At 46.9% G+C, this 15,651-nt stretch overlaps 1 long non-coding RNA gene across 1 annotated transcript in view; it reads right to left on the bottom strand.

Moving 5' to 3' along the window:
* Positions 1–201: 201 nt before the first annotated feature.
* The window catches only part of LOC144823905 (uncharacterized), a 69,570-nt gene continuing 54,120 nt past the window's right edge, over positions 202–15,651 (bottom strand). The window contains exon 2 of the long non-coding RNA XR_013608856.1: positions 202–4,601. This is a non-coding gene — a long non-coding RNA (uncharacterized LOC144823905). The remainder of the gene's footprint in view (positions 4,602–15,651) is intronic.

Raw genomic sequence — 15,651 nt, 5'->3', positions numbered from 1 at the left:
CATTTTTACCATAAGACCCAGTACTTCCTGAACATGGCAGCGCAATTTGCTACGCCAGAATAATTCCAAAGAATATGCATGGTTACCTCTAAAAGCAGAAAGTTGCAAAGAAAAACCTTGCTTATGCGCAAGCACGGTCCTGCCATGCCCCCATTAATACCACACACAAAATGAAGAACAGTACAAGGATTGTACAAGGTGTACATGTATATATATATTTATTTTATTTCACACAGGACTGCCAAGAGTTACATGTGTCTCGGAGCTGGGTACAGGTGCACAGTATATGACATCACCATCGAGTGGTCCCCGTGTACTTGCCAGGGGATAGGGTAACAATTTTTCATGAGTCCGCCTGCCTGGTTCACACAATGACATACCAAGTGAATGCTAGTGTCTGCTACAATCGAGGAAGCAGTGCGAATGCTAGGGGACACGGCGCCAGCCGCGGTACAGTGCTTCGGGTCACAATCATGGGACAAGCTAAGACTACTTTAGGTTTCAATCTAGTATATTCTATAGTCTAACTGCATTATTGCATTTATACGCTTGTTTCTTTAAAATTCAAAGTAAAGAAGGTACAGAATTGGGGCATGGGTGGAAGAAGATGGACAATCAGTGCTGTCTATTTAGGAAGTGATTTGCAATTCATTCAAAGTGTCGGCAAAATTGCATATTTCCAGAAATATGTGTGAAAAATTGTTAGGGTGGTTTTCCATGTTTTGATGCTGTCAACTTATTCCCACAGCTTCACCCCCTACTGCCTTCTTTTGAGTCCAGCCATCACATTGGTACAGGAAACTAGAAACACGTAGTAAATGAAAAGTTACCTTTCCTCATATGTGTACATTTTGCAAGTGCCACTGAGAGTGATTCACAGGACGGTGTAGGCAGCCAATGGTATTGCCTAACTGTACAAACCCATATTTGAGTCTAGTTGCATGTTTAAGCGTTGCTTGTCTCACAAGGATCATTGGTTGTAGTGGTAAGAGTTGCACAATTAGAGTGGACAGCTTAGTAAGAAAGAGTGTAAATACTGTACCGAAGAATTGAAAAGACCAATCACCAAGATAGCAGCTACTATGTCTTCTGATGAGTCAAGCGAGTGGTCAATTGCAACAAGCAGTAGGCAGTGCAGCTTTTGATATTGCCCTAAGATCAGTTGAGCCTGCAGTACCAGTGTCCCTTACCTCCCTGCCGTATCCCTTCCTTTCATGTCTGACAAGTGGCCTCCCTCCTCCATCAGCTTCTTCACAGTGAACATGTGTTTCCCTGCCTACTTCCCTTCATCTGCTGCCACGAATGCTAAAAGGTCTGTCAGGCAGTGTTCATCTGAGTATTTGTATTTTAGGCCACTTCAGCATCCAGTCAATGCGCTTAGTCAGTGTTCTGCAGGCGTATTCCGTTATTTTAACATGATAGCCAGTAAAACATAGAACTAAAAATATTTCTCTCCATTACTCAAAAAAACTACCACAAAGAGCAACAAAAGTGCAAAAAGAAACTCAAATCTTTTTAGAACTACACCGTCTTCCCTGATGAAAATGTATACAATAGGTATTATTTCAATAGGAAGTACCCGTATGTTTTGTAAAGGTGCCACTAGGAAATGAAAATAAAAAGCAGAGTCCATTTTATAAGTGGAAGGAAATGTTAGTTAAAGATCCGTTCAATTGGTAAGGAGGGTGAAAGATAATCGAAAATGTATTTCCTGACTAAGAAGGTGCCGAAGAGACAATTAGGCAAAGTATTCTAGTGAGACTGACATATACCACGAAATTAGTTTATCTTTTGTGATAAGATTAATAGCTATTTTTGAAATGAAAAAAAACGATTCAATACTTAAAATACAGGCTACACATTCAACAAAACAACTAGGCAGAGCCATTATGCTCATACTACTATGAGTACTACTACTAATAAGTACATAATTATAATATCCAGAGATCCAATCTCCATCTGAAGAATCTTGGAAGTTGGATGTTCAGCCTCAACTCAAAAATTAATCAGTATGGGCGCGTCTTCCTGAGTATTCTTTGAAGTATCATTTTACTGAGCATCCAATCCCATGAATGCCTCAAATGCTGCTGGTACCAATATCCAACGTCATTCTTAAAACCAGATAGATTTTGGACAGGAAGACCTACATTTCAAATACCACATACTCACCAAAACTCCTTTGCCAAATATCTTACTCCCATGAAATTGCCCATTATCAATATTATTCCACACTGTTCACCACAAACGACACTGCTAAAAATTCCACACAATCAATATGTAACTTATGCTCCACCAAAGAGCACTTTCCCCTAGTAACGTAAAATCCATAAAGGCCCATTGTAGGTTCCTACCCAGTTCTGTACGACTACAGGGTAACACTTAAACATACAGCACTATCATCTATTGCCCAACAGCCCACATCAAGAATCTCATCCTTACAACCTCCCTGAAAACTCGTCTGCCATTTATACATATTGTGTTACCTGTAGAATTAATGGTCTGCAGTCCTTATCTGGTTTGTTTTCAACCCTTTTATGATCCTAGAGCAATTTGCTGAAAATAGGTTCTCTTTGCAGAGCTCAGCAGATTAAGCAGTGGGTGATGGATTATGAGAACCTTCAGAGTTAAGAATTTCTAGTGGGCCTGTCTAAAGGGATTTGTATATATTTACAACAGGCCAACACCTCCAGAAGGTTGTTAGAGAAGGGTCGGAATAGGTTACAATTCCAATAGCTGATTCTGCCACATCTTTGCTGGCTCCGTACATGCACCAGTCAGACATCTGGCCTGTCCATCACTAAGTTTGAGCAGACACTAAAGCTCATCCTTGCTGAAAACAAACTCATACGTACTCTTTTTGTGGAGGGGTCACTTCACAATGTTATGTGAGATAATATAGAAGAAAGAAAGGAGATAGCTGAGTATTGCCAGACTTCAGGTAAATTGATCAATGTTATGTTCAATGAAACGTTTCGGCCATGGTTTCCATGTACGGAAAGACTAACTCATTCCAGTTGAGGTCACAAACAAGCATCTTGATCAGGCAAAGGGAAGCCATAATTTAGCGCAATGTATAAGATAGTATATCAGCCAACTCAAATGATAAAGCCTCAGTGAGATACCTCTCTGAAGAATATCAACGCCTATCTTTCTTGATTTCGTATTATTAGATTATGGGAAGGTGAAAGGAAGTTGTTGGAAACTAAATCCATTTTTAATCTTTTATCCTCATCCCCTAAAATAGGTGCAAATGTGCGTGTATAATGTATGTAAAATTGTCCCCAACCAACAGAGTATGTGATTATATTCTGGATCAGGCAGCTAGATGCAAGAAAGAGCAGCCGTTCAGCATGAAACAATAACATTTTCTCAATGACTTTTGGTGCATAATGTGCCAATAATAGTTATATGTCCCATTTGTTAATAGGTCAAAGAAGGTGGGATACTGTCAATTGAGTTAACACCGCCATTCTAATGTACCCACATTTATTGGTGAATATGAAGGAAAGAGGGGTATTTAAAGAAAAGCGTATGGGAATGATGTGATCGTGACACAAATGTTACCCTGGGGTTTTGGAAGATGGAAATTTACATGTCAGATGGTACAGGAAGTGTGTCGTACTACAAGACATTGCAGTAAAGTTTGAAACCATTCCAGAACCATCCGTGATCCATGCTTCTCAAATCATGGGCTGATAGGGAAGCACGCGTGGAAGGCTAGTTCAGCATCAGCTACTCACGTTATGCCATGTTCTTGACATCATTGAGAAGGAGTAATGGAATACTGTAGCCAAGGAGAGATTACTGGAAGCAAATGGATACCCTCCCGGTGTAGAACTGGCAATGCTCTTAAAACTGGACATCCTAGAGTTATGTAGGCTTATTTGACTATCTACTTATATTTGATGAGTATGTGTGGTATCCGTTACATGCATTTGATATTTAAACAAACTGTACAGTGAATTATGTTTTTGTTTTTCTCTCCTTCACTTAAGTTTCATTTTTTCCGAGCAAAGAAAGCCACTCCCAGAATCACAGCAAGAGCCGCCACTGCCACGCCTCCTGCAAGGAGCAGCGGTCTCATGTTCTCAAAGAAGCCGCCAGTGGGCTCCGCCTCGCCACTGTCCCCCTTGCTGTCCAAGTCAGGGGAGGTGCTGGAAGGCTCCTTGCTCCCAGTTTCCACCCCAGTAGGCTTAGGGGGGTTGCTATTTGTTCCTGCTGAGACTTCGCTGGCCCCTGGGGTCTTCTTTGCTGCAGGAGTCGGGGTTTCTTTGGATGCGCTTTCCTTCTTTTCAGCACCAGAGGCGGGAGCTGTCCCGGCACCAGGGGCAGGTCCAGTGCTGGCTTTTTCAGATTTTCCACTCTTGCTTCCAGTTGACCTTCCTTTTGCCTCCATGATGAATTAGAATTAAAGATCTTTTTTTCTCCTTCCCAACGGAGAGTCTTGGCAATTACAACTGTTGCAAGTGGTCCAATAAACAAAGGACTTCAGTACACCATTAAGATGAAAAAAGTACTTAAATCTTCCTTGTGGTATTGCAGTCACCAAAATGTCCTGTATCAGTTCGGCTCATTCCCTTGCCCTGTTAATGAGATGAATCCTGCAAAACAGAACAGAGCAAGCCACTGTTAACAATGTAGAATATACTGCAGTCAAATCTATTAAAGAAAAAGTGAATAATATATTTATGTGTTCAACTGAATATTTAGAGCCATTCAGAATTACCAGGGTAAATGCCCACCAAGTTATATCTAAAGATAAGATAGAAATCTGCATCCACATATCGACGGGTAGAGAGAATCAGCTGTCCTTGGGCAACAACCATCCTTATTGGCATATAAAAGGCATAGTATTCCAGAACTAACCAGAGTTTCACCTCCTCCCTCAGGACTGCTGAGGACCTCCCTTCTGCTCGCAGGTCAACCACCGAAACACTAGTAACACCAAGGAGAGCTTCCTTCATTGGCTTAGGGATTACAGGTACAATTGTGCAGATGCAAAAGTAATGTTGTGAGCACACTTAGATATTTAATGCAAGCCTGTAGATTATCGAGCTTACTTTCAAACGTTTTTCAGCTTAAGTACCACATTATCCTGTGTTTCGATGCAAATGTACCTCACTTAAAACTCATAGTATGCCTTGCATGACCACAATTGTTCCTTTTATTTAATCCTTGAACATAAATAGTTTACATTTGACTCCAGAGTACCCTCACTTAGTTACATTAATAGCCTGCACTTTTGTATGATACATTTTGATGTGTTGACTCCAAATATACTGCATGAGTGCTACTGCAGAGCACAAAGTAAGATAACTGATTAATTTAACACAAGCAAATCCTGAAAATAGGTTAAACACTCTTGAATTGAATACGTCTTTAGGATTTTCTGTACCATACGTTTCTTTGCTCGATCTCAAGGGCTCAGGGAAGGCAATTAGTTTTCTAGAGTTTACACTATAATAAACAGTCGCCCACTTACTTCAGAATTTAAGTACCACCAACTGGAATTTTTGGGGACCAATCTAAAGGAGACACAGATAACATGCTCAAGATCATGAAGTGCATCCACTCAGGAGGCCCATCGAATCCCTGCCCATTCCACATCTTCCCCAGAGCAGCCGCCTCCATCGCCAGCCAGCTTTGCCACACCATCAACTGCCCCATCGAAACCGCCACCTATCCAGAACGACTGGATACACGGCAAGATCAACCCCCTGCTGAAGAAACCATCTGCCGAACTGACAGAACTCAAGAACTTGTGACTCATCTCCCTCCTCCCCTTCCCAGCCAAGGTCATCAAGAAGGCCATCAACGCCCAACTCTCTGAGTTCATCGAAGAGAACCATGTCCTGGACACCTCCCAATCGGGCTTCCGAAGCTACACACAGCACCAAGACTGTTCTCCTTGCCACCACCAATGATATCTGCTCCCTACTCGACTGGGGAGAAACCACAGCCCTCATTCTACTGGACCTCTGGCACGGATTTAACACAGTCTCCCACCGCACCCTAATCACGAAACTCCACTGGTTCGCATATTCATACTAGCTTCTGCACACAGCCAATGATGGACAAGTCCTACCATATCCTTACATAGAAAGTTAATGGCCTCAGTGACAAATTCAAATGAGGTGTGATCCTTAACCATGTCAGGAAACTGGGTCCAGATGTTCTCTTCCTGCAGGAGACAGACCTAATGTGTAACCATTGCAAATTTCAGGGGCACCAGGGATACACTTAGGTGTGCTAGATGGGTTATGCCAAGGGTGCGAGGGGCTTCGCCATTCTCCCCATAGGTAATTCGATCCCACCTGTTCTATCAAACATTTCCCCAGACCCAGCGGGTCATTTCATCACCCTCATAGGAACACTAGAGGGACAAACATGGTCTATTGTCAGTGTATATATCCCCTCGAGACTATGATCAACTCCCTGCTAACTGCTCTGGTGGCCCAACTCACCTTATTGCCCATTGGCATCGTTCTAATGGGAGGACACTTTAATGCTGCGATGAACCCAGTATGTGACATCCTCAGTAGTAGGTCGACTGTCAGATCAAACCTTCTTAAAGCGTGGAGAAGTGTGGCTCAACGGTTAGAAGCGGCAGACCCGGAGGCTGAGGTCGGCCTGGGACCAGGGTTCAATTCCCCACGCGGCCGGGTGCAGGACCAATGTCAGCGGGCCGATAATTCTCGCCTCTGTGCCACTCTAACCATGGGGTCCCACGCTGCAACTCTGGGCAATAGCTTGCTTAATCTCCACTCTGGCCCCACCACCACCGGGGATGCCTGGCTTCACCTTGGGGATGCCCTGTAAAGGGACCATCTCACAGGGAAAGCCAGGACGGGTTCCCCAGTGGTAAGCGCTGGGACGCTCCAGGGTAACCACGCGCTCTATAAATCCAACATTCATTCATTCATACATTGCTTCAATTGGGCTGTGTGACATTTAAGGCCTTATTACGATATTGGTGGTGCAGCACCAGGTCAGTCCCACTACTGCACCAGCCAGAGCCGTGGTCAGATCACCCACCAGATTTTCCCTGAAAATAGGCGCCCAATGGGAACACCAAAAATAGTTCCTTCATGGCATGGACTGTTAAGTCCATGCAGTGTAGGAACAGGGGTGCATGCACACAGGGGAGCACATGTTGTGCCCTCTGCATGCATCCCCATGAGGGTCCGTCCCCCTTTGTTTCCTCTGCGCCACGGTGTTCATGGAGTAGGAACCTCCATGAACTTCCAGGAAACTGTAATATGCTTGGCAGGAAAGCGGTGGTCACACCAAGCATATTGAGGCCTCCCGACCACCGTGGCGGCTGTCGTGGGGAAATGGCGGTCCGACCACCCTAATCATAATATGGAGGTCGGGAGATCGCCACCGCCACACCCACATGAGTCAGGCGGTCCGTGGACCGCCAGACTCATAATCGGGCGCTTAGAGGCAATGGCACACAGGCACCCAACGTTTTATCTAACTCTCACTGCTCCTTTTCACGCATAGACCATTTTTTATGCCAGCTACAGGCTAACCAGGGGTGAGAGTAGTGAAAATCCTCCTTCAGCTTATCAGACCATTCTCTGGTAGTGCTACACCTTGAAGGAAATAGGCAGACCAATCTGAGTGACTGGCGCCTCTATACATGGTGGCTACAAGGCGGCATTTCATCGGCCTCTGGGATGCAATATCTACATACTTTTACACTAATATTAATTTAGGAGGCCTTCAAGGCACTGGCCGATGGCCGGATTGCACTCCTTATCACCGGCTCCAAAAAAAGACAGAGAGCAGGAGGTAACTGCAATTTAAACTGAAATAACAGACTCAGGGGCATATTCTCAAGGAGTTATCGCCGAGTTAAGGGCACTTTATCGCAGCCAAAGTCGCGATAAATTTAACACCCATTCACAAGCTGGTGCTAACAGCCCATAGCACCAGTTTACCTGCGATAGCAGCCGCAAAAAACATCGCCACAGATGACACCAGCAACTATCGCTAATGAGATGCAGGGTAGGCGTTCCCGAGCAAAAAGCAGCGACAACACCACTCCGCAACATTCTCAACGGCCAGCCACGTCGGCGATAAGATCCCAAAACAGGCAATAAGGCGCGTTAGCAGCAGGAAACTAACACCTGCTCTGACCTGGTGTAAAATCAGACCACAGCCTGCAACACAAAAGGGAGGCCAGCCCAGAGCCACACCTGAAGAACAACAGATGCCTTGGAGCCACTGAACATGCAGGCCTGACACCCAAGAGGGCAACAACACCCACCGCCACCCTCCACCCTCCACAGGACCACCCGCCCCCCCCCACCCTCCGGACCAACACAGAGGCAGTGCAGACAAAAACAGCGACCCTTTGAAAACGCACCAACCTCACAGACCCAACAACAGAGAATGTCATTGCCCACTATAGGCTCAAAAGGACAACCCTCCTCCGCATCCTGACCACCATTGTACACAGGCTGATGGTACCAACACAGCAGACAACCAACATCCCACCTCAGAGCAAGCTGCTGGCCGTGATGCACTTGTTGGCCACTGGTACCCTCCAACCAACATCCGCACAAGTCGGAGGAGTCACACAGCTAGCTCAATCTAAGTCCCTCACAAATGTCATGGATGACACCATCAGCTTGGTACACCACTATCTATACTTCCCATAAACTGCACAGGAACAGCCGGAGACCAAGCAAGGTATCTATGCCACAGCTGGCTTCCCACACGTGACAGGGGGCAATTGACTGCACACATGTCCTACTAGTGGCCCCTGGCAACCCTGCACACAATAAGCGCAACAGAAAGTGCATGTATCCCACCAATGTGCAGGCAATATTAGACCTCCGAGGAATCCTCGCCAACGTCGCCGCCAACACCCCAGGCAGTCTGCATGATTCCTACACCTTCCGACAATCCATCATCAACCTGCGCTACTAGGATGGCGCCCCCGGTAATGCACTGCTCGTTGGCCAATACCAAATGAGCACACCACACACCTCAACTCCACAATCATGGAACTCACAACTCTGGGGATGCACATGTCACAAGCTCACATACAACATGCACTCCCACCAGACACAACAGCACAACTGACTGTGGGAACCTGGGCAAGCCATGTACATTAGCCATCAACGGCATGTCACCTCAGCCACACAATACCAGGATGTGGGAAGAGGTGGGGACCAGACATGTGTGAAGGAGGCAAGTGACTGTTGAATATGTACACAATGCCAGGTGTGGCCTGGTTGTGCTGGACAGACTGCAGTATGCAGAACACTCACATATTCATGTCAAAAGACCCTGCTAGTGTATGGAGTGCAGTGGACAGTGGACGCAACCATGTCACCCCAGCCAGTGTTCCCCCCCATTAAGCGTGAGCGGAGTGGGCTGGCCCGGCATACACCAGGCCAGCGTAGGGGTGTTAATAAAAGGACCGTAACTCTGGGCGTGGTCCTCTTCTGGAATGCCCAACATCTCTACCAGGGCGGCACCTCTCACCCCGCCACAAGGCCGTCGCCGTCGCTGCGAGTGGAGTTGCCTGCGACCCCGTGCGCCTGCTGCACCCCGGGACGCTGGTCCCCAAACCAGTCCTGCCTGCCCCTGTACACGCAGGCCTCAATACCCACCTGTCAACACCGGCGTGAGTCGAAGAGGGCCCACCATGTGCCGGTGCAATCTCCAAGCCCAAAGGCCGCGACCTTGGCAGCCTCCTCTGACCATCACGGCCTCCGCGAGCAAGGCCTACAGTACTCCTTTCATGTTGACATACTCTACCGGCAAACACAGTGGACAAGTAGGTCACACATTTGGAACTGAGTCTTTATTACACCATGGCAGAGTACATTCATAAAAGATGAGTTCATGTCACTATACTCCCTTCGATGTGGTGACACCAAGTCTGTGCATAGCATCACAACCACACGTGCATGTGGGCCCACGCGGACTACTGCCCTCAGCCTACGCTGCGCACGAGTAGGTCACACATTTGGAACTGAGTCTTGATATCCTGATGGGCGAGTTCATATGTACAAGGGACGTTTGATGTCACTATACTCCCTTCGATGTGGTGCCACCAGGCCTTAGTAGTACATCACATCCACAAGATTCTGTGGGCCCACGCGGACTACTGCTCTCGGCATAGGCTGCGCTCGAGTTGGACACAGAATTGGAACTGGACGTCGATTATGCAAAGGCAGATCACATATCATTACACGCAAGGATGATGCATTGCATCTTAGCGGAAAAAAAGGATCATCGTTACGGAGGTGGTCAAACACCACCGACAACTGCCCTCGTGTCACTAACTCTGTGCATCGCAAGCCAACGACACGTGGCTGTGGGCCACCGCTGACCACTTCCTCCGGCCTACACTGCAGTCCAGTACCTCACAGAGTCTTAATTTAGCAATGGTGGAGTTCATATCAGTGTACTGGCATCATCACAGACTACATCCCCTCTCAACCCTTGTGCCACTAAGTCTGTTCCCTGACATTCATGGACACTCACTGGTCGTACATTAGTGGCGACTGAGTCTATTGACTAGGGGGTAGTTTTCATCCTCATGTAGCTGATCCCGAATTGGTTCTGGCAACGAGGCTGTCACTTTCCACTCCACCATTTGCTGCATGCGGATAACATCAGACCTTCCGCATAATGCCCTGTAGGACACCTTCCACTGTCCCCCACAACCCTCCGCAACATTCACCTTCGACATCAATGAGGACTCGCCCAGTCTGCATGGCCCTACCTTAGTGCACTGCAAGTCACCGTCCCGTAACAGGGTGTCTGTGCTGGCCGCTGTACATCCGGGGTCACTAACTTTGTGCTGGTCAGGTCCGGGACTGCTTCTTCTGAGATATTGGATGGCCCCTGAGGCGATGGCCTTGGGGTCATCACCGCTATGTGTCTGTGGCCCTGCGCTGTCTGCTGCTTCCGACCTCAACTGCGGCCCACTAGGGCTCACACATCAAATCGAGCCCTGACTGACCCGGACGTGGCATCACCGCAGGAGGCACACGCCACCCTGCCAGGACCAATTCTAGTTGCCAACTGCCAGTGTCGAAACGGTTGTACTGACAGACTGACGGAGTTGCTTGCACCTGTCGTGGATACCATCTTCTGCCTGATCCCCTGCTCAGCACGCCGGCTGCCACTTACTCAGTGCACCCCGAATCATCGTCCATAACTGTTTAGGTTATGTGCTGTGGAGAGCTCACAAAGCAATCTCACCTCAGGCAGTGTGGGACACCTGGGACGACGATGATGGAGATGATGCAGGTGTGACCCCCCCTCCCACTCCCCACCACTGCATCTGCCTCAGGAATGTCCAGAAGGGACACAATCCTAGACATTCTCTTCACATGGGCGCGTTCAGCTTTAGTGCCCCAACCTCAGTGCACTGAAACTCACGGACACTTCAGTTTGTATGTTGGGTGACCACTGTACTTGCTCCGGCTCCCTCCATGTTGCTCAGCAGTTGACTCTGTTATGCAGGTGTTTTCATTTTCCGTTGCACTGGTGTCCACTGTTCAAGTCGTTGCCAGCACAAAGCACTCCGTGTGGGCTGGCATACACTCCCCCCCACACACATCCAGCACAGGCGTCACTGTACATGTGGCCTGCCAATAAATGGCTGAATCACCAAGAAGGAGGCAGACTTTCTGACAATGTCGGAGGGGCGAGTTCCTTATTTTTATATACTACCGAAAACACATAAGAATGTGTTCCCCCCCCCCGGGAGACCAATTGTCTCCGGTCTGGGCTCACTTCTGGAACCCCTCTCACAATACTGTGATTTCTTTCTAAGACCTATAGTACAATCAACCAGTACCTATCTCAAGGACACTAAGAGTTTTCTCCATTTGCTCAGTACAATCACTTTGCCCAGTGACCCATGTTTCCTTGTCTCGATGGATATCGAGAGTTTGTACACCTGCATTCCGCAGGATGAGATCATCAAGGTAGTTAAGGAAGCACTAGACCGAGTGGTCTGGAGTTTCAATACTACCCGTGACTTTGTAGTTGACTGCGCTACCCTCGCCCTGAAACGCAACTTTTTTGAATATGATGGCCAGATCTATTTGCAAGCAACAGGGACATCAATGGGCAGCACCTTTGCCCCATCGGTGGCAGGGCTCTATGTGTTTGACTTTGAGTCAAAACACATACTGCATCCCATGAACCCATACGGCAATAACATCGCCGTATGGAAACGCTACATAGACGATTTGTTTATGATTTGGCAAGGAGATGAGACCACACTAACAGAGTTTTTCTCATGGGTCAATACTTGCGATGACCACCTGAGATTCACCCATGAACACTCCCACGAGGAACTAACTTTTTTGGATGTTGCCATCAGGAGGGAAGGTGATCGGCTTGAGACAAGTACCTTCTACAAGCCGACCGCAAAAAACAATTTACTACACTTCACCAGTTATCACCCACGGGCACTGCGGGAAAATCTTCCGTATGGCCAGTATCTGAGGTTAAGGCGTAATTGTAGCAATCTGTCTACCTACAAACAACAAGCTACTGCATTGACCGCCAAATTGGAACACAGAGGGTACCCGAAGGGGATAATTAAGAAGAGCCAGAAGAGGGCTAGACACCAACAAAGGGATGCTCTTCTGGAAGATAACCCCCCAACAACAAATGGTGAGATCCCTCTAACATGTGTGACAACTTTCAACCCGCTATCAAATGCAGTGAGCAAGTGTATATCCAAAAATTGGAGGATCATCACCAGCAATAAAAAACATTGGCAGAAGCCTCTTTTTTCATATGAAAGGGCTACTAGTCTCAAGGACTCCCTGGTCCACACGCGACCAAGGGATGACAAAATTAACAATCAAATACCAAATTTTCTCAATGCATGGGGTTTACCACCGGTCACTGGTCACCACCCGTGTGGGAATTGCAATATTTGCCACCTCACCTCCCACACCAAGTTCCTTGACCTGACAGACGGCACACGCTGGGAGCAGCGCTGCCATACAAATTGTAATACCTCAAATGTCGTGTATTTGATTACATGTAGGTGCGGACTATTATATGTGGGAATGACATCCAGACGTATAAAAATCAGAATCTGCGAACATCGCAGTAATATACGTTGTAAAAAATCATCAACCAAACTGACATCACATTTCTTACAATTCAATCATACACCGAATGACCTAGAATGGACAATCCTTGAGCACTTGGATAACGCTTCTGAATCCACGTTATTTGAGAAAGAACAACGCTGGGTGTATCGCCTGGGCACTAATAAAACTGGCCTCAACGATGATATACCATGGGCTAGTGTGCTCAAGAGATAGAGAGGTTCAGCTTTGACTTCACTTGACAGCATTTCCATCTAGCTAACCTGCTTAATTTCACCGCTTGGCAGAAGTAATTCCTGAGTACCCTTTAAGTACCGCACGATACACAGAGACTGACCTAATATCAGATATACATAAAACTTATGCTCAATTATGAACACACTTTCGGGTTTCCACCCCCCTTTCCCGTTGAAGTGACCAAATGCTGGCCCTTTTGGTGGCCTGTATCTGTATCCTTATTTGCGGTGTAACTCTCATTAGAATATAGGCAAGGTATACACCGTTTAGGAACATTCACCTCCAATGCATATATTTTTTGCCATTTGTGTACATGACGGGAGGACATCCGTTGTTTAATAATAACCTTACACCTGGGGTCCTAATATAACTTACGGACATTTGTGTGTTTAAATAGTTTTGGCCTTTTTGACATTCTAACAATCGGGTTGGGCTATCCCGAAATGCATTTGCATCTGAACCGGGATTCGAACCCCATCCCGTGCACTCTCCTTTCCAGGTCTATTTCCCTTTAACCTGGAGGGCGCGTCACTAAGCAAAACATGTGATCTACCCACGTGTGCCTCAGAACCTATCACGGAGCATGTGTTTTTAAGCCACTCCCCCCCCCCCCGGCCTCTCACGGCATTCCCGGAAGACAGCAGCCGAGCAGGTACATTGCGGGGAGCCGCGGAGGTTAAAGTAAGTTCTTCTTAACACCGACCTTCCCCTAATCTAAGTTTTCCGAGGGTCCTGTTCTGGCTAACTCCGTGCGGTCTTGGTTTCCAACAGATTTACACCGCGTGAAGATGTCCCGCGCTGTCTGTTCCGACGGGGCATGATTTTGCCTCCAATGAGGTTGGTTCATTCACCCATTTCCTCTTCTTAGAAGGGGGTGCCCTTGTCAACTCATTGTTATCGATCCTCACTATCTGTGAGTTTTATTAACATACATACCTTTCTAAACACTGCATTTTTTACCACATCGTTTTATAATGGTGAAACGAACAATACACTGCTCGCCACGATTTACCCAGCCGAGCAAGTGACTGATACCCGTTACATTATTTGGACGGGAAATCAAGTTGATCTAGGTGCAACTAACCCCATGATCTGGGGTAACACCTCATGTTTGGCGTTATGCTAATTAATTCTGACACCACAACCTGTATATCACAGTGATCAGAACTGCATCTGATAGAAGAAATTAATTGGCTAATTTCTCTCCATGTGTGTTTGTTTGTCTGTCTCCTTTTCCTTTACAGGTTTTTTATGTATCGCTACTGAATCGGTAGTGATCAAATCACGAAAATTTCCTGATTTTCAACACTGTACATATTTTTCACACTACGAGCCTCCTGGGAGGGTGCGCCTTAGCGCGCGCACACCACCGGAGGACTTTGGCTAAGGTCCTGACGAATGCTGAGCAAAATGCAACTTACAGCAGAAACATGTTGACCATTGTTTGATTCTGATTAGGACTCCGGTTCCTTAATTCAGAACCTGAGGAGTCCGTCCACCTTGTTTTTATTTAATGCAGGCTGGCCATTATTAAAGATTTTTGTAAAGGCACAACGTTGCATTTTTTAATACACTTACACTTTCACTATTAGTCACCTCCTAATTTCGGCACTGTTGCACTCACCACATCCTGCTCCGCTGTAACCAGGCGTCGTAGCACGCTGGGGGGACACTCGGTCACCCCAGCGGGGACCCAATGATGAAGCATGTCACCAATTAGTGGTGAGTGAGGGTCCTTCTAATAAATAAGGTTCTTCCCTCTTTTCAGCACAGGGTGATTATTAGGCCCTTTAGGTTTCTTCCTCAAAGTAGGACCCATCGGGCGTACACAGGGAGACAGTTTTTCCTTTCCTTGCTAGGTGCTAGCACGTGTGTGAGTATTGATCACATTTGCGACACCAAGCGGGATAATATCACACTCTTTTATTTTTTATTTTCGATATGATTTAAATCCCAGTCACTCCTTTGTTGTTATTATATAATTAATCGGGGTACAGGAGTGTCCACTCATGCCCTCCCTCTCTTGTTGTTATTGATCTGCCAATAAAGGAGCCAGGAGCATGTGCCCCTAGCCAGTCCTACAAACTATATAAGTGTGTCCCTGTGGCCTTGTTGTATGCATGAGGGCACTTGGCCCTGCAACATTACATTGTGCTGTGTACAGCGGGCGCAGACATGTCACCGCAGGCAGCGGGTTGGAGCTTGGACATGTAGCTTTGTCGTCACCCACTCAATTCGTAAGGGGAGTGGCCTGGGCTGTGGGCTGTCATAAGCAGAGCCAATGTGGGTGTGTGACTGCTATTTG

The sequence above is a fragment of the Lissotriton helveticus genome, chromosome 3_1 (assembly GCF_964261635.1).
Source record: "Lissotriton helveticus chromosome 3_1, aLisHel1.1, whole genome shotgun sequence".
NCBI lineage: Eukaryota > Metazoa > Chordata > Amphibia > Caudata > Salamandridae > Lissotriton > Lissotriton helveticus.
The sequence above is the reverse complement of the archived record's forward strand: the minus strand, read 5'-3'. Positions and strand labels throughout refer to the sequence as shown.